The sequence below is a fragment of the Berghia stephanieae genome, chromosome 7, assembly GCF_034508935.2.
Source record: "Berghia stephanieae isolate SIO BIC M18660-M18661 chromosome 7, UCSD_Bste_1.3, whole genome shotgun sequence".
NCBI lineage: Eukaryota > Metazoa > Mollusca > Gastropoda > Nudibranchia > Aeolidiidae > Berghia > Berghia stephanieae.
Window position 1 is genome coordinate 39177198 of NC_088366.1, and position 20122 is coordinate 39197319.

The 20122-nt window shown below is 37.4% G+C and overlaps 1 protein-coding gene and 2 long non-coding RNA genes across 3 annotated transcripts in view; 2 read left to right on the forward strand and 1 right to left on the reverse strand.

Annotated features, from left to right (window-relative positions):
• LOC144977216 (inactive serine protease PAMR1-like) overlaps nt 1-20122 on the reverse strand; it is a 114328-nt gene that overhangs the window by 73592 nt on the left and 20614 nt on the right. The window lies entirely within an intron of this gene.
• Nucleotides 1-20122, forward strand: part of LOC144977220 (uncharacterized) — a 47953-nt gene that overhangs the window by 19567 nt on the left and 8264 nt on the right. The gene's annotated exons all lie outside the window — the stretch shown is intronic.
• Nucleotides 2788-6551, forward strand: LOC144977219 (uncharacterized). Its single transcript, XR_013646281.1, has 3 exons — nt 2788-3029; nt 4048-4227; nt 4557-6551. It is a non-coding gene; the product is annotated as an uncharacterized LOC144977219 (long non-coding RNA).

The window sequence follows — 20122 nt, forward strand, 5'->3', positions numbered from 1 at the left end:
CGCTCTTAACCAGTAGCCTGCTAAATCTGGTTATATTCTCGGACTTCGGAGGAATGGCAGGGAAAACCTGCTCGATATAGGAACTGAATTCCTCCCAGTCAGCCTTCCTGAAGTTCCATCTGCAAAGTGGGAGAGACTGCATCCTCGGTATTGTCACGCCGCTGTGACAAGAACTGGCCTTTGCTGGCTATGCGGAAAGTCCCCGAGGACTGTTCGCTTCACCTGCAGCGGTTCACCGTTCGCGCCTTTCGTAACGAGGGTGAGGTCTGGAGTATACTCCTTCTTATGGTGGGTATCCCTGAAGGTACCCTTGGCTGTAGGATCGTACACTAGGTGTAGATCGTTACAGTCCATCCATGAGCGGAGTTGTCTTCCTGCCTCATTGCAGTCTTGGTAGCCCCATTCGTGATGGTGGCTATTAAAGTCTCCCAGACAGATGGAAGGATGGCTGACCACCGGTATCGGTGGTGTAGTCTAAGTCGTTCTAGGTGGTTTGTAAATATTATGCAAACACAGTCCACCTACTTCCACGGAAATTCAGTTCACCCCATTGCTGTCCGTTACGCTCTCTATGACCCTTACCTTCGATGGCTCTTTAGCGTAAACGCTAACCCCTTCTTTGAGCCTTGAAGTGTCCTCTCGTTGGACCACCGTATAGCCTGGGATCTGGAATCGGGAAGATTGCGCGTCTGAATAAAGGTGGGTCTCCTGTAACAGGAGGATGTCTACTTTATGGGCGGCCGGTAGCTTTGACAAAAGCTCATTTTTCGCCATACTCTGACTCTCGATGTTCAGGGACAATATATGCGTCAGGTCGCTATCCCCGACATCGCATTTTCTGTTCGGCAGGCCGCAAATCGAAGGTATGGAGGGACGCTTGCTTTCTTTTCGACCCTGGTGACACGAATGCGGTATTATTTGTCTAGGCGGCAGACCGCTTCGCCATTGACTTTGCTGAATTGGAACCATCATATTGCAGTAGTGTGGCGCCCGGGATAGCGGCTGCTATTCGGGCACCAGATTGGATCAAATTTAGTCACACACCGGGGCGAGCAGCTCATGTGGCTCGTTGGCTCGATACCCGGGATGGTCTCGTGACGGTCAACCGGGATTTACACATTTGCCCTCCCGTGTGGCTCAAGCCCCCTCACCAGCTGCAAGGTAAAGATCCACGAGGGGGAAAGTGGCGGGACCAGGATTCGAACCCACAACGTCGATTCTGGTAAACCTTCCAGGGCAGACGACTTAACCATTCGGCCATGACACCCACTTCGAAGTCGACGCATATTGTGTATATGTAGTAACAACTGATTTATTGTTGGTTAATTTTATGTTTTTATAGATATTTTATTAACTTTCCTTATTTCTATGTGCATTTGGAAACATTCCATATTCTGGAATATGGATAGTTGTTTAAAAGAGCAGAGTTTCAAATATGTGTCACAGCGCAATTTAATATACATGAAAACAGTAAAATGGACGTTACGGGTTTCCCCTTTGCCTTTATCAACAAAACAGGATGAATGAAACACTACAGATGAATGAGATAATGTGGTAGTGGTAGTGGTTAAGATGAATAAACGGGGTTGTCACATTAGCTCTATCGGGTTGACTCCTGTAGCCTATATAGCCAAGTACTCACTAGTTTCTAGATAGTTATATTCATCTTAACAACGCCACTACCACCTTATCTCATTTGTCTGTAGTGTTTCATTCATCTTGTTTTGTTGATAAAGGGGAAACTCGAAACGTCCATTTTATCTGTTTTCGTATATCAAATTGAAGCTTACAAACTTACATTCAATTTCACATTGTTATTTATTTCTTCATTGTAAAGAGAAATCTATTTTTTTTAAACACAAAAAAAAAAACAATAACTCAAAACACTGTGATTTGATTTACTGTGATTATACTTATTAACTTATTATGCAGACATGGCCTGGCCTGTCTATAACGATGGACGATTAAAGTCAGTGTCTGTCTATAATTAATAATTATCCCTGCCAAGATGAGTAATTTTACTGATGCTTTGATGGCACTGTTCAGGGGTTGATGTCCCTGACGAGAGGGCAGCCATCTTTTTATGTTTACATTGGAGATTGGCCAGATATCGTTGGTTGTGTGAAGTCATTTGGTCCATAGTACATCACAGACTACTTTTGATTTTTTTTTTTTTTCATATTCTTTGTTTTTTAAATTATTGTTAATTTATTGTTGTGCATTTCCTTTTTTTCTCCATTCACGGAATCAGATCTTGGTTTCTTCAACTCTCTTTTTGCTTGGGGTGGAGGGAAGAGGGTAGTTTTGGTATTGTGTTTTAAATTTTTTATATATTTAATTATTTTTGATTGACGGTTATCAATCTATGACTATGACACTTGGACTAGTCTGTTTTGTGAGTAAGCTTTTAAATATTAAAAGAAAAATGTATTTTCTGTTAGTTTTACATGTAAAAAGTTATATAGAGTTGCACACTTTGGACCTTATTCTAATTATTATTATTTTTTTTTGTGTGTGTCTCATCCTAAAAATTTGACACTTGACACTCAGTCCAATTTGAGATCAGTCTTAGAATTGTTCATGTCAGAAGTTCAATTATCATTGTTAAATTAGTTTCTCTACCTAATGATGCGCATTATTTCATATTTGAAAATAATTGTATCTATTTCATTCCTTGTCCTTTTTTATTATAATTGTTTTATTTTTGATTTGGCTATATAAGAGTCAACCCGATAGAGCTAATGTGACAACCCAGATTGGACCAGTTCCGAGGTAAATAAAAAGGCTACGCTTATTTGTACTACCACTGCAAATAACGCCAGAGCTTATTTGTACTCTTACTAAAAATAGAATTTGCGTAATTACTAAAAATATAACATTTTATACGGATAGAACTGCAATATACAATGAATTATCTGGAAGTCAAAAAGTGACCACTTCATCTCATCACATCTATTATTACAAGTTGATTTTGACGGACTTTGGTAATTCTTCACTCTTTTCAAGTCACAGAATACTCAGTTTACAAGGTAAGCATACGAAATGCACATTTTAATTCATTTCTTATTTTTATAACTAAACATGCTTTGGGGTTGTGTGTTTGTTGATTGTGCATCAGCTGACGACACATTTGTCGCTACCGCGAATTCCTTAACTTTATTATTTTATTTTTTAAAAAATAACAATAACAGGGCTTAAAAAAAATTAAAATACTAATTCCCCCCCCCCCCCCCCCAAATATTTTAAATCAGCCTTCCATGTCAGGCGATTAAAACCAGGCGTTTCAATGTTCGATCCCCAGTCAAAAGGTTGCTAATTTTATCAAGATCAAGAGGTTTCGAGTACTCACGACATTCCAGGCTCAGGGTCCTTTAAAAAAATACTTTTCATTCAGTTATTGTTATTATCTTTATTATGGCCGACACAGCATGCATCGTCCATACTTTTTCAAAACTTTTTTTTTGGGGGGGGCTGTTTTTTTATATCGGAAAATTGGGTTTTGTATGTTATGTTCATGGAGAGAGAGAGAGAGAGAGAGAGAGAGAAGAGAGAGAGAGAGAGGAGAGAGAGAGAGAGAGAGAGAGAGAGAGAGAGAGAGAGGAGAGAGAGAGAGTAATATTTTATAATGATAAGATATCTGTAGTGGTAGTATTATTAGTAGTTTTGAAATGCCTATGATGATGACAATGTGAGATAATTATATTAGTGTGATTATTTTTATTATATTTTAAAAAATTACGTACGGCTATGTCGTAGTGGTATGACACTCGCTTTTGGACCGGAAGGTCCTGGGCTCGAGCCTCGCTCGGCGCATAGTTGAGCCCTTGGAAAAGGCACTTTGCTCACTTTCTCTCACCGGACTCAGTTGTAAAATGTGTACTTGGCCGTTAACTGCGTTGTCTCTGTCCGAAGAAATTGTAATATCGCCTAACAGACGTTATGTCCCGTTCAACATGCGAAGTGTTGCTGTTATAAACTTTAGCATTGGCATGTATGTGCCTATTTTGCTGTAGTGAATTAAATTTAATTTTTTGTTTTCATCGACAGCTAACATGAAAGAACACTGTTGACGTTACTGGTGTCCTGACAATCCATAAAGATGCTGGCTCAAGGGCTATTCTGGCAAGGTGTGTTGAGGCAAACCTTTGCCTGTGGCAAAACTCATCAATCAGCAAACCATCATCTGGGCCAGCAGACCAGAGTGTCTGCATGCACTTTTTGACAATGGTTAGTAATGTTTTCAAATCTCCATTGCGCCTTTACATTTTTTATTGGTGATCAATAAAATAAATGCTCATTTTTCTAAATGAAAATGGCAAAGCATCATTTGAATTGAATTACTACTGAATGTATTAACTTAACGACAGACTATAGTTTGTTGCCAAGAGTTTGTTCTATGGATGTAAAACCAATGAAATTTCAAGTGTGTTGGTGTGAATAATGATCATTTTTTAAAAATTGCTATGTCTTTGACAAATGCATTTTATGACAATAATGCCATTTTCAAAAATTGCTAATGAAATGTGTCTCTTTTTTATTTCAATTTTTCCATCCAGAGCAGGATCAACCCTCTTTGTGGAGCTACAAAAAAAAGTGGTGGCAAACAAGTAGTGTTGACTTTTTCTGTATTGAGGCGAAAGAGATTTTTATTCCAAGGGTTTGGGAAAGCAAATTGCTTTTTATTCAGAGCTAGTGCACTATTTAACTGTTTTATTGTCTAAAATAGAATTGATTTTGCAGTTCAACTTGACTAGATATCTAATTTTATACGACTTGTTTCTCAAGTAGAATAAAAAAATGAAAAATGAGGATAGCGTGCCATATCATATTTTGAAAAATCATTTAATATATCTAGAAATCATCTGTATAACCTATTGTATACAGTAAATAATTAGGTTTTGTGATTATAATGATGAATTCATAAGGTATGACATCATATTTGACCACAAAATTATTTTATCTCTGGGCGTAAAAAAATCAATTTTACAGCATTTTTTTTTATCTAAGGGGTATGGGTTAGTGAACCGATTATAATTTTTTTTAGACTTAGATCAATCTACAAAATTTTCGTTTTCTTGTCCTATTACGGTCATATTTTGAAAGTTTGATGGATCATTTCTTTTAGTTGTCTGCAAAATCAGCCTTTTAACTTTATGTCAAATTATAGAAAAAGCTTGCGCTTTCTCAAATGTCTGTTTTATGGCATTTGTCTGATTTTCTAGCAATCCTACCTCAATCATTTTCCTTTAAATTATCTTCAAATTTATTCAGAATCTTTTCTCTATGATGTGTTTTACATCATGATGTGCAGGTGGTTGGATGGGAGCATCACCCTTGAATCATATACCTATGATGTTCGCATGGGTGTACGATCCGGTAGTGATGTCGTTTCTTCTTCTCTTTACTAGCCTATCCTGCTTCTTTGGTTTGTGATTGTATTTTTGACAGGGGATATTTTTTTTCCTGTAAATCTTCTGCCTGTTTGTTCTTGGTTATTTATAATTTAGCTTATGATATCTTTAGGTTATGATTTTGATTGACATTTGTACTATTTTTGTTAGATTGCTTTTTTTTTTGTTTCAGCGGTCTCTCATATAACCTCAATTGTGTTGGAAGAGACCTAAAGCAACAAACAAACAAAAAAAAAACATCATGATGTAAGTGTTTTGGGGTAAATTAAAATTTAGCAATTTTATAAATTTTAAAATTCATTTGTTCCTGTCGATCCGCGCTAAATTTTCAGTTGAAATCAAATAAAAATTCTAAAAAATTATTCCAAGAGTTTTCATGATATAGCTATTTATGAAAGAAACATTGTGTTTAAATTTGAAAGAAATTTATATGCTAGTTTTTGGTGCATCTATGTTAGAAATTTTAGGGTTTTACGTCTAATTTTAGCTTATGTTGCCCCTTAAAAAAGTTGTTTTTTTTAATTCAGTTATTTTGGTGTTTAGCATCAAATTATACATTACATTATTCGTTCATGAGATATAATTAAAGAATTTTAGAACTATAAAGCATATTTGACCACTAAAGTAATTTTTTGGTGAATAACAGCAGATATTAAATTATTTCGCAATTTTTTTTCTTAGAGGTATGGGTTAGCGAATCGTTTATAATTTTTTTCCGAATTTGATCAATTTATAAAATATTACTGTTTTCTTGTTCCATATTGGTTATACTTGATGAATGTTGGCCTTTGTCTGCATAATTAGCTTTATTATCAAATTAAAGACAAATTTTTCATTTTCTCAAAATTTCATTGTGCGTCATTCTCTGATTTTCTAACATTCACATCTGGATTGTTTCCCATCAGATTGTCTTCAAATTTGGTCAGAATTTTTCTTATGATGTGTTTTGCATCATGATGGTTGGGTTTTGGGCTAAACAAAAATTTAGCAGTTTTATGAATTTTTAAATCAATTTTTTTTTTCCTGTCATGTCAGTCACACCAAATTTTCACTAAGAAATCGAAAAAAAATTCTGAAAAATTTATTTTCAAGACTATTGCTAAACCTATCCATCTTGTTGTAAGAAACATTTTGTGTAAATTTGAAAGAGATCTGTTCGTTGTTTTTTTCTGCATCACTGTAAGAATTTTTGGGGTCTAATTTGAGCTTATATTGTCCCCCTGGTGGTAGGGATTTGGTGGCTAATAGTATTAGCGCTGGTGTTAGGGACTCAGTAATAGCCATGTGGTAGGAACTCGGCGAGTAAAAGTGCTGGTGATAGGGATTCAACGAGTAAAAGCGCTGGTGGTAGGGACTCAGTGAGTAAAAGCGCTGGTCGTAGGGACTCGATGAGTAAAAGCTCTATGACTCGCTGAGTAATAGCGCTGGTGGTAGGGACTCGGTGAGTAATAACGCTGGTCGTAGGTGCTCAGTGAGTAAAAGCTCTATGACTCTGTAATAGCGCTGGTGGTAGGGACTCGGTGAGTAAAAGCGCTGGTGGAAGGGGCTCAGTGAGTAATAGCGCTGGTCGTAGGGACTCAGTGAGTAAAAGCTCTATGACTCAGTGAGTAAAAGCGCTGGTGGTAGGGACTCAGTGAGTTATAGCGCTGGTGTAAGGACTCGGTGAGTAAAAGCGCTGGTGGTAGGGACTCAAAGAGTAAAAGCGCTGGGTAGGGACTCGGTGAGTAAAAGCTCTATAACTCAGTAATAGCACTGGTGGTAGGGACAGTGTCAGTGAGTAAAAGCGCTGGTGGTAGGGACTCGGTGAGTTATAGCACTGGTGGTAGGGACTCAGTGAGTAAAAGCTCTAAACTCGGTAATAGCACTGGTGGTAGGGACAGTGACAGTGAGTAAAAGCGCTGGTGGTAGGGACTCGGAAGAGTAAAAGCACTGGTGGTAGGGACTCAGTGAGTAAAAGCGCTGGTGGAAGGGACTCGAAGAGTAAAAGCGCTGGGTAGGGACTCGGTGAGTTATAGCGCTGGTGGTAGGGACTCGGTGAGTAAAAGCGCTGGTGGTAGTGGTAGGGACTCGAAGAGTAAAAGCGTTGGGTAGGGACTCGGTGAGTTATAGCGCTGGTGGTAGGGACTCGGTGAGTAAAAGCTCTATGACTCAATGAGTAAAAGCGCTGGTGGTAGGGACTTGGTGAGTTATAGCGCTGGTGGTAGGGACTCGGTGAGTAAAAGCTCTATGACTCGAGTAAAAGCGCTGGTGGTAGGGACTCGGTGAGTTATAGCACTGGTGGTAGGGACTCAGTGAGTAAAAGCTCTATAACTCGGTAATAGCACTGGTGGTAGGGACAGTGACAGTGAGTAAAAGCGCTGGTGGTAGGGACTCGGAAGAGTAAAAGCACTGGTGGTAGGGACTCAGTGAGTAAAAGCTCTATGACTCAATGAGTAAAAGCGCTGCTGGTAGGGACTGTTTGTTTGTTTGTTTTTGAGGGTTTTACGGCGCTTGCAACACATCAAGGTCATATCAGCGCCAGTAAAAAGGAAGAAATGGGATAGTAAAAAGTTATAGAATTCAATTAAAGCACCCAAGAAAAGGTAAGACAAAGGGGAATTTGTTCAAATGGGAAACAGATGTAGATACCAAGAGCACACCATCAAAGTACTTAGTTTAAGATCATCTAAAAGTCTCATCCAGACACAAGCACAGGTCCCGACTAAGAGGAATACACTCAAATGTTAACAAATCAAATATAATATGTAAATAAAACATAATACAGTACATAACAGAGAGATGATTTCCAATGAAAAAAATATCATCTCCCAAAACTAACTATACATTCGACTGCTTCCCTCTCAGCCAGGACCAGGACAAAACCAAGTAATCTCATTCCAAGACAAAGACAGAAAGCATGTTGGAAAACAGATATAAGGGGATAGAAGACACAGTATGAACCCCCCTGCCCACTATGGGAGGTCAGGAACCCCGCCCAGGTGGTAGGGACTGGGTGAGTAATAGCGCTGGTGGTAGGGACTCAGTGAGTAAAAGCGCTGGTAGGAATTCAGTGGTGTCACTGATTTTATGACATTAGAATATAAAGAGATTTACAACTACAATCGGACTAATGATTTTACAAAAGGTCCCCACAAAAGTATATCTTTAAATTATTAAACAAGTCTGTTGATTAAATTAAATTATAATTTTATTTTAAAAGATCAAGAAAATGTCAAAATAAAAATGAAAGTTTTGACAACCAAAATGTACCTATTCCGTAACATATAAAGACACACAAACAAATCTTGTCTTCTTGCTCCTCTGTAATCTTGACACAGCATTGCTCTGATGTGTATCATGAACACTACTTCACTCTATACCGATCACGACCCAACAAGTATTGAGAACAACCATGCTTCTCAAATTTGTTTTACATACAGGACTTTGCACTATCCTTTTGAATCTGGATAGAGACTTGACAGACTCAATTGTTAACGGGCACCTTTTTACTATCACACTCTTTTATTGGGATGTGATATTACGACTTATAATGTCCCTTTTTATTTCGTCACTGACCGACCACCTTTGAAATTTTGATATTCTACAACACAGTGTTTGGTCTCCTGTGTTATATTTGTTTTATTCTGTACCGACCTGTATAACACAGTTTCGGCCTTCTCTGTGTTATATTTTCATTGGGACATATAGGAACAGATTTGCCTTCTCTGTACTATGAATTGGTCACCCGTTCACGGACTGACACAGTACAGTAGCCTGCACTATGCCTTGCTATCTTCCGGCCCCAAACGTACTTCACACAATCAACCCTGCATTATGTGAAGGATAGCTAGTGACGTTTGGCGACTGAGAGACGTTGTCATTACAAGATAGCATAGCAACAGGTTTGAAAAATACCAACTTGTGGTTGCCTAAAGCTAATATCCCATTGAGACTTAAGCTCGTTCTACAGTAACGTGACAGCCCCCACCCACGTTAAAAATTTACTTTTTTGGTGGTTTATTACATGAAAATAAATTTTACGAATGGACAATGAGTAAAGGTATTAAGGGAATTCTGTATGAAATTTCCTGTGTAGAGTCACATTTGAAAAATTTCGCAGTCTAACTGTCTCTGTTGTGTCAAGGGCATCTTTATGGTCGCATGTCTCTGTTATCTGGAGTCCCTGTCTGGTCAGTCTGTGCGTCCATAACGTCTGTGGTCTCTCTGTCTGGTCAGTTTGTGTGTCCATAACGTCTGCGGTCTCTGTCTGGTCAGTCTGTGTGTCCATAACTTCTGTGGTCTCTGTCTGGGCAGAGTGTGTATTTATAATGTCTGTGGTCTCTGGTCAGTACGTGCATTTACAATGTCTGGTGTCTCTGAAAAGTCAGAAAGAGGGTTAGAATGGGATTTGTCTGTATTAAGTCAGTCATGTCGACAATGTCAAAGTCTTTATCTTCAGAGACAAGAGTCAAAAATTGTTCCAACTGGGAGATTCTTTGCAGAAACTGATGTTCTACCATAACTTGAAACAAGCTATTGATCCTGTTTGTCACTGAAGATACAATTCGATACAGTCCTTCCTGTGTATTTGTCACACGTCATACTGGTACAGTAGAACTCGGAAATAGCGAGTTCGACGGGTCCACTCCTGATTACTCGCTATTTCCGAGTTCTCGCTATTCCCGAGTTGCCAGGAAAGGTTATAATATTGCTGGTTATTCCCCTCAGTGTGTAATTCGAGTAAAAGCCGTCGCCCCTATTTCAATTTCTTCACAGAAGTGGCAGAATGCTTGTTTTTTTTGTTGTTTTTTTGTTTTTATTTTCAAGTAAAATCATGACTAGAAAAAACAAGAACATAGAAGTGTGTGTGTGTGCGTGTGCGCGCGAGTGTTTGTATGCACTCGGCATGTTTGATGAGGTAAGCAAGCGCATCACTCAATCACTGACCCATTGAAATAATGGTTCCACACTCCCCTCTCTCGCTGATCGTGTCGTTCGTTAACGATGCTACTCGCTGACCGATGCTGCGAAGTGAGGCATGTTGACATGTGCTTACCTCGCGCGTCGCGTGGCACCACATTAGGTGAATAATTTACCCCCACCCCCAATACACACACACGCAGACAAAACCCAACCCCCACCCAAATTTGTTTCGCCTATTATGTACTACTACAGACTAGGCTACTATGTAATATTACTCGTAACGAAAAATAAGAAAAGAAAAGAGGCTAGGCTAAAAAGATTTAAATTGCCATTGTCTCTTGTTTTGCTTTACTTCGTTCGCAGTCCTAGGCTGGGGCAGGAAATGCTCGTTATTTCCGAGTTGACCTCTTTTTCATACTCGCTACTTTCATGCTAATTTTATTGACTCAAATAAGGGAAAAAAACGGGGATTTAGATTTTACTCGCTATTTCCGAGTACGTTACTTTCATGTTCTACTGTACAATGTCAGTTTCAGGTTGGTCATGGATTTCGCCCGCCATGACCCTCATCATCTATGCACATAATATTCACAAGTGGATACAAATATCGATTTACTTTGTATGTTACATCCATAACAAACACATCACAAAAAACACTCAAATCACGCCTCATTCTTCCCGTTACTTAAAACAAATACTCAAAACCACCATCCTCATTCACACTGAACTTTGTTACACCTCCTTCCTCCTCTATCTCTCTCAGTAATTCCTGTACCGTCTCACCGTCCGTCCTGTCAATATCAGTCTTGAACAATCTCCGCTGCAAATCTTCGACATCTTTAGGCAATACATTTTATCCTTGGCTTGATTGAATGTATTGCCTAAGTTGGGTTGTGGACACCTTTGTTTTAGCCATAGCCTTCACTGTCTCATTCACGAGGGGCAGGCGATTCTCCGGATAAAGTGAGGATGGCTAAATGTAAAAAGAAAAAAGATTAAAAGTACAAAATTGTATGCAATAGCATTCAATTCAGACCTGCCAGCTAACAAAACAAAAAAAAAGCATTTTATTTTTTATTGACAATTTAAAGACAAAAATCTGCATATAAATATAAACCCATAATGCACGAGTTGTGTTTGTCACTCTAAAATACTTGAATGAACTAAAATGCAACAGGCGCTCATCAAATTCAAGGGTTAAATGAATGACTGCAGAATTCCCAAAAAATGTCGCTTCATTGTCTTTGTAACATTTTCATGGCATACAAAAACGCAATAGAGTGGTCACCATTTATAATTAGTCCTCAGAAATCAAGCACTTATAACTGCACCGTACTCATAGTCAAAGTCAAATTTTATTTTTAAAAGTCTATGGACAACCATCAAATCTTAAAATTCCTTATCTGGAACAAAAAATAAACAAAGACAAAAAAAAAAAGACCCAAAAAAATACCACCACCTAGATCTGCTTATATTGTCTTACAGGACTTAATAGCGCTTACAACATTATAAAAAGGATGATGATATGGTGACTGATTCAATAGGGAACAGTAGATTTCACGAGCACCTCAAAGATGTACCAATTTTGACATTACCTCAAAGTCTCACCGAGACACAAGCAAAGGATCCTGCTAAAACATTTACATAATGCAATAATATTCAAAACCTATAACTATAACAGTACATAACAGTAGGTACGGAAAACCCAAATTTAGATTATATAATTGTTGTCTTTAAGTTGCATTCAACAGGTAGAACTTTTTTTCCTGATTAAAATGGTATAAAAATTATTAAAATTGGTTAAAAATTAAAAAAGATATGTTATTTCGAAATTTGTAGAAAATCGCCAAAATTTGTCCTTCTTTGAAAGCAACCTTTTGTCCGTTTTCAAAATGCCGTATTTTCATAAATATTCAAACCAGACCTCTGTAACTTTCTAACAATACATATCTTTTTATAAACAATATGTGTATTTTTTTTCTGAGCTCAACTCTAAGTAAAATAGAAATAATTTGCCCCTAAAGTAGCTGACAAAGCCAAAATTGTCAATTTCAACGCAAAGTTACGAAATATCAGCGATTGTGCCCCTTGCCTGAGCCGGCATATGAGTGAAGTGAATACGGCAAATGTTGTAGTTGTAGTTTCGTTTTCAGTTGGCTGGTGAACGCAAAGCTATTAATCTTGCTTTCGTATCCATCATTTTAAAGCTGAGATTTTAAACTTTCTTTTGATACCAGAATCGTCCAAATTTTCAAATTTTTCTCAATTTTTTTATCAATTTAAAGTTTTTAACTTGAAACTTCAACCTTTGAAAAAAATCATAAAAATGCGAATCTGGTATCGAATGAAAGCTTGTTCAATTTTCTTTCGGATGCAGCCATTGACGTTACTATTAATAGCGCTGACGCGACCAGCCGAGCGGAGAGAAAAGACAACCGTCAGTTACGGTGATCGAGTAGCGGAGCGCCGGTTCCAAAATCGAAGTTTACTCCTCTTCTTCAACTCAAAGCCATGAAATAACGGCAAATCATATGAAAAAAGCATGAACGTTTTTTTAAAGATGAAGATTTGAGATTTAATTTGATACCAAAAACGTTTTATTTGACGGACTGAAAATGAGAAAAAGAGAGAGACGATTTGAGTTAAAATTCTCGGTTTGCCAATAAAGCCATGACTCGATATGAGGGTTTGCCATACCTAATAACAGAGAGATGATTTACAGTATAAAAAATCATCTCAAGAAGAAAGGTACTGTATTTGACTGTCTGCATCCCAACTAAAGACCCCCGCAAGAACCAGGAAAAAAATGAGCAATCTTAATCCATAACAAAGACAGGGAGCAACATGGATTACACTCAATAGTGGGAGGGGGGAGGGACAATTAAGTACTGAAAATATAAAGTAACAAGAAAAGAAAAAATAATACATATTTATACAAAAAATTGAGTCTAATTGCGACTAAAATAGAATTTGCGATTAATTGTTGTCAAGTGTAAAATTTTCGGCAGCGAAAAACTGTAGGGACAAAATGTCGATGGAAAATAAGTATAAAATGAATGAGTCTTACCAATTTATCGCATGGGTGATTAGCCCCTGTAACCCTCAGAAGCCAGTATTAATTTCAGAGTCCTGCATGGTAAGAAAAACTTTTTATTACAAAATAATAAAATTATCCACAACATAGTATGATAAAATATTAATAGCGTTGTCACTTGCATAACTCAATTGTGAAGGATTTCAACATGCAGATTATAGAGCAATTGAAAATAAATCTTAATAAGACATTCAATAATAATACTAATCCAGCGCAATCAGATTTTTTGAACAAATCAAGTCTTTCACTTTTTAAAACTGTTCTGGTAATAGTTGAACTATTGTCTTGCTGCATTACATCGTGCAGCCCGCCCACTGAAGACTGTAAATGAGCTGCAGATAGGCACACATTGCCTCTTCCTCTGGATGTTTTAAAATTCAGAATCAGTTTGATTGCTTTATTAAAATTGTCTTGGCAATCAAGATAGAAAAGCTGATGGTGATAATTTACTTCCGAGTTATTCTGAAATATTATAACCTTGTGCATATAATATTTTCATTTTTTTAAAAATATGTAAAAGTAAAAAAACACCTCCTGCCCCCGTCCAAAAACAACCTCCTACCTCTGGTTAGGGCGAACTCCTTCGCTTGAAGTCAATTGCTTTTTGCCCTGCTTGCATTCATAGACACAAAAGTCATAAATTAGCCAACTTTCCTCAGGGTGATATGATGGAAGCTGAAAAACACGGAATAATATAAAAGATCATAACATAAATACCTAAATATTAAGTTTAAAAATTGCAATATTTTCTCCAACTGAGACAAAGGTGTTACAGTTCAGTACGTTAGAAGAATAAGAAAGTAAGTCGAGAGTTTTCTCGAAGAACTTAAATTTGTGACGTGGTACTCAAATTAGGGACTAGGTCAAAAGCTGAATGGAATGGCACAAATGGAAAGCCAAAGGCATGTTGTTTTCAATATTTAAAGTCAATAAAAATTCAAATTCTGTGCATTCTAATATTAGGCAAACAACTACAGACCACACTAAATTGAATTGTATTAAGTAAAAGGATCTTGTCACATTCAATCAAGCTGTCGAAAAATTACTTCATTATAAATTGAAGTTCAGATCCCATGTTTGAAGCCGTATTAGGAAAATTCATGTATCTGTGTATAAGCCAAGTTTCATCAAAATCACAGTGGCAACGAGTGTCTAATATTTGCCACCAGATACACTCGTAAAATTTGAGTGTAGGCCTATTTAGCAAAATCATATATTAGGAATGGTTTATACTACATCATAAAGTAGCGCATGCCCGTCATCATCCTGCATCTTTTTTATATATATATATATATAAATATTAAAAAAAGAATTGAGCTTTCATAAGCCGCAATATCCACCAAACATGCTCAAAGCACTTTACTAAGGATCCATGACTAGCAGCAACACGTAACAAGTAGAACGTTAGGCGATGTTTTTCTTCTGACAGACAACGCTCTTAGCGGATAGGAAATCATACACATGAGTACAGTGAGAGAACGTGAGTCCTTGACGAGGCTCGACCCCAGGACCTTCCAATCCGGAAGTGAGTGCCACACAGCCGCATATATCTTGGCTGTTCTTGAGAATTTGCCAAAGACCTACAAACTAATTAGTAAAAAGAGGGAGATGGGCAGAAATAGACAGACAGATACACACTCAGAGAGAGAGAGAGAGAGAGAGAGAGAGAATAATATCAGTTGCCTGTGGTGTCAGTCCGTTTAGGAGTGAGGTGGCGGAAGAAGTAGTCTAGCACTAGTACTTGGGTAGTAGTAGTAAGTAGTAAATAGGGGAGGTCTTCTGCACGTTCCTTGAGCTAAGGAAAGTATTCCTTCAACTAACCTTAAAATAAAAAATAAAACCTTGTACATTTCCAACACTTGGACCTGCACTATGACCTATAACTAAAACTAACAAGACAAAAAAACCCCCCGCTAAGACTCCTCTCCAGTACCTTTCAATATTTCAAATTGAATTATAATGGCTGCGGAAAACTAAAACAATGGTCATATAAGGAAATTTACAAATCAATCAAGTTGTTCTACAGGTTTTAAAATGAAAATATGAAGTAACAAGATATCACTCTAATATAGTGACACCTAACTAACACTAGACATCACACCAGCAGCAATGCTGAGCGGAGTAATTTTACTTTTTTCACTAGCAACCAAGTTGCCACATTGGATTTTCTTTCTTTACTTTTTTTTTTTAGTGTTCTGCTAATGTGCAATCTACATTTAAAATAAAAAGTGGCATCTTTCATTTCTTCTAATTCTTAACAGACACGATTATGTCCACTTCACATCTCAACAACAGGGACAATTTTTTTCACTTCTTGAGGCAGTTTTTTCTTCTTTTAAATTTCATTTTTTTAAAAGCTTCTTTATTGATTTGTTTATAAGTTCTATTGTTCTTCTTTTATTATAATTTCATTGTCAATATCATTTTCATCAGCATACTTTTACAGTACTTTTATCATGTTATTCTTACGCTCTTACAATTACAGTACAGCAGAGCGATACCTAACGCAGACCTTTAAAGTGCTACTAAATTTGAAAAATTAAAATAAAACGTTTGACAAAAGATCCACAGTTCAAAAGCTAAAACAACTATAAAGTGAAACTACCTCGAGGCTCGAGGAACATCGGGGGTAAGGTCTCCCGCCCATACTGGGCACTGTGGGACTGGAAGTCTAGAGAGCTGCGCCGGTGGAACCCGTAATTTAGTTTCTTAAACGGTTCCGATCATTCAGGAGAGGCGTAGTACCTATCTAGTTGTAGTTATTAGTAGAAGAAGAAGAAGAAGAAGGAGCATGTTCAGGTTCAAGTTCAACCCTCTTAGTAGGCACTTGCAAGAATTTTTCAAAATAGTGGCTATGGGTATTAATTTAGCGTAGAAAAATAAAGGGGAGTGAAACATTAATTAGAGTGAAAAATTATCGCTCTGTCTCAACTGGTTAAAAAGTTATGACCGTTTATGTGGTGGAAAATCTCTATATATAGATAGCTTAATTAGTAATAGGAAAAAATGTGACCAAAGCACAGCATCCCAATGGATAATCACGTATAATTCAGAAACAGCTTCAGATACAACTTTGAAATTTTTACATGTGGTAAATCAACATCTCTGTAATACATTGCAAACAGAAAATGAATTATTTATTGAGAAAGAAAAGTATAGTTTAGAGCTGAGACAGCTGAAATCAAGGAGAAATAGATCACGACATAGAGTATCATACAAATGAATGACCTATTGGAATTTTGGAAAAGTCAATAATAAAATATTTATTCACATGAAGATAGACCAAATACACCACTGAATCGGCGTCATTTAGTTGTTCACTTTGAACTTTTCAAAATGAAAATAGACCTCATAAAAGCAAAGATATGAACTGACAAATGTTTGAGGTGGTGTACTCTTCTTAGTTGATAGAGATAGAGTGAGAATGACGAGAAATGAGTTGCCACTTAATTAAGGAAAAAAATTGTCGTATCTAGTTTACTTACCTTCTTTGTTGACTTTTTAATAAAAAGTACATTATTCTCATTTTCGAATGTTTTCAAATTGGAGAAAAGATGAGAATGTCTCGTTTACCGAGAGGGCCATTTTTTTTTTGCTTCACATTTCTCAAAGAAAGACCGCGAAACGTGGAGGCTGGTCGGCTGGTCCTTGAAAGCTCACAAATGCAACTTTAAACGCATAAGAGTGCTGGGAGTAGGTAGCTACAAAGAGGTAAAGGAGCGGTGGTTTGCAACTTTAAACACATAAGAGTTCTGGGAGTACAAATAGTGAAAAGCGGTAGTTTTCGCTATTTGTAGTGGTAGTACAAATAACCACTTCGAAATAAAAAAGATGGTCATCCTCTCGTCGGGGACATCAACCCTTGAACAGTGCCGCTTTGACTAGCAACTAGGTTGCCACATTGTTTTTGTTGTAGAATTTTTATTTATTTATTTCTGAGACAGGGAATTTTTTGAATTTTCAAAAACATGTAATCGGGAAGAGGGTAGGGGTAGGTTGATCCCGAGTCATATTTTCACTATTATTGACAGGTGTCAAAACTATGACACTTGGGATCTTCCGAAATATGGGTTCATCCAATGTCAAGGGTACATTGCTTAAATAGTTATATGATATTCTAGAAAATATAATGTAGTTATTCAAATTCCATGCTATACCCCTCTATGCTAATTTTTCTCAACATTCTGTGTGATGGCAATGTACCGGCATCTACATATTAGCAGGCCTGGTAAGCAAGTATGGGCTTGATTTAACATTGTTGTGTAATGGATAATACTTTGTGTTAGTTTGAGAGTATTTCCATTACAACAATGAGCCCATAACAATTTGGGTTATCAGACCTGCAAATATGTGCACATCGCAATGCAATATTATATCCCATCACATAGCTGCCAACCAGTACGATAAAATCGTACTTAGTACGATTTGGCCAATCCAGAAAAAGAAAAAAAATCCAGAAAAAAAAAAAAAGAAGAAGAAAATCTGATAAAAATTATCTTGGGAGAAAAATTTTTGTCAAGAAATTCAAGGTGCTACTTCTGGCAGAAGAGGGTGAAAGTTTCAATGCAGCCATTGACTCACTGGAGTCTGAATTCAATGCTCATTCTGTAGAGGACTTTCCTTCAGACTTCCTGGTGCAGTCCTCAGATGAGCAGTGGTTTACAATGGCAAAGATTGTAGACTCTTTTGGGAAAAAGAAGTTTAAAAAGCTGTCATATTTCATGCTTGGCCTTCTCACAATCCCACACAGCAATTGTGAGTGTGAGAGAATTTTCAGTCAAGTTAGGAAAAATAAGACTGACTTCAGGGCAGGCTGAGCACAGACATGCTTTCAGGACTTCTCATTGTCAAGTCTAATAGCACTCCATGCTATGACAGTGAGTTCAGCTCAGAGTTCCTGAAGAGGGCAAAGACAGCCACAAAGGAGGCTGTTAAGCCCAAGCCTCAGTAATCTGCTTCTGTCACCACCTTCCCATCACTTATGCCTACCCAGTATGATGATAAAGGTAAGCTTCTCTTAGTATTACAGTTCTGACCATTCTAGTACTTAAGTACATTAATAAATATGCCATTTTAAGACATGATTTGGGCGTCCGCGCCGCACCGCATATAATAATACGTTTTTGCATTTTGAAAAGTTGGCAGCTATGCATCATTTTTGCTGAGACTCATCGCAATTCTTTTTTTGACAACATAAAAAAATTGGCTGCTATTTATCTTGAGCAACATAAAACTTCTGGCTAACAAAACATCGGCTTGGCAGGGGCCACATTTTTACGAAAGTACCCATACCGAATCTAGTACCTTTAATTAACCCTATACTAATAATAACAGGAAATACAAACAACCTAGGACCTTTACTAAGACCTATAACTAAAAAAAATCCGACCTCGAGCTATCCCTAATAGAAAAAAAAAAACAACCTAGAACTGCTTTGCCCTACTTTTCAATACTTCAACAACAAAATGGCGGCGAAGAACCAAAACAATAGTCATCTCAGGAAATTTTAAAGTTTCACTTATCTATCAAGTTTTGACCTAGAGTTTTTAAAATGCTGCTATATTGACAAATTGAATAAATAAACGCCTGACAAAACATCTGTGGTGAAAAATACTAATTGAAAGAGATGATACCTCAAGAAGCTTAGGGAAGGCCTCTATATACAATGTTGAGACGATTTCGGGACTTTGAAAGAATGTGTTACAATGCTGAAATCCCTCTCCATCAGTTATGACGTCAGGACAGTGATGAAAAACAAGTTAGCCTCTTTCCAAAGTGCAGGAAGTTTGCGACAAATTGCTGCTCTCACCCAGAAATCTTGATACTTTTCCTGCTTGAACAGGGCTTTAACTCGAAAGCATTTTGCAGTTCAAGCACTCACCTTTGGTGGTGGATCCAGGTAAATTGTTAATATCAATTTCATATGGACTCAGGATCCATGCTGGCACATCGAGATTAAGGAGGTCCTGGAAGCGATTTCTCATATCAACTTCAACTTTTTCGATGTGATCTGTGAAGATCCGAATGTTGACATCATAGATATGCTCTGCAATGTCTTTGAGATTTGCATATTTAGTGAAGTCTCTTCGGCAGAGGGAGCACCTGTTAATAGAGAGATCTGCAGTGAAGCTGCAGGTACTGTTACTTTGTCTTTGATTTTGTTGAGCTGGTCGGCGATTGGAGAATTGGTTGATTGTAAAAACTCGACAACGGAGTTGAATAGTGCAAATAATCGATTAAGATGGTTCCCTTTAGAGAGCCATCGTATCCCTGGGTGGAGCAGTAACCCGTTGAACTCTTTGTCATTCTCCACGCATAGCTATTTGAAAAAGCGCAAATTGAGCATGTGTGCTTTTAACTGTTCATCCAATTGTTGGGTAAGATTTTTAGCCACAGGATGTTTTCTGTGAATCACACAACATACTGATAAAATATTTGGCACAGCCTCTTTCAAAAATGCTGTAAAGCCACGATAGTGATCGGAATTTCTTATCTTCGAAAAAATCACGAACAGTTTTGTACAGTGTGTCTGTAATTAAGGTGCATGCGTAGAGAATTTCTTAGCAATTGCCTTGTATAAATCAAACAGAGGTCAGCAGTAGTTCATTATCGTTGCTGAGAGTTGACTTATCCAATTGAAGGCTGAATTTGATCAGTTTCAAAAGCTAAATCAATTAACCTTAGCTTCTTCCACCATTTCATTAATTCGACTTTG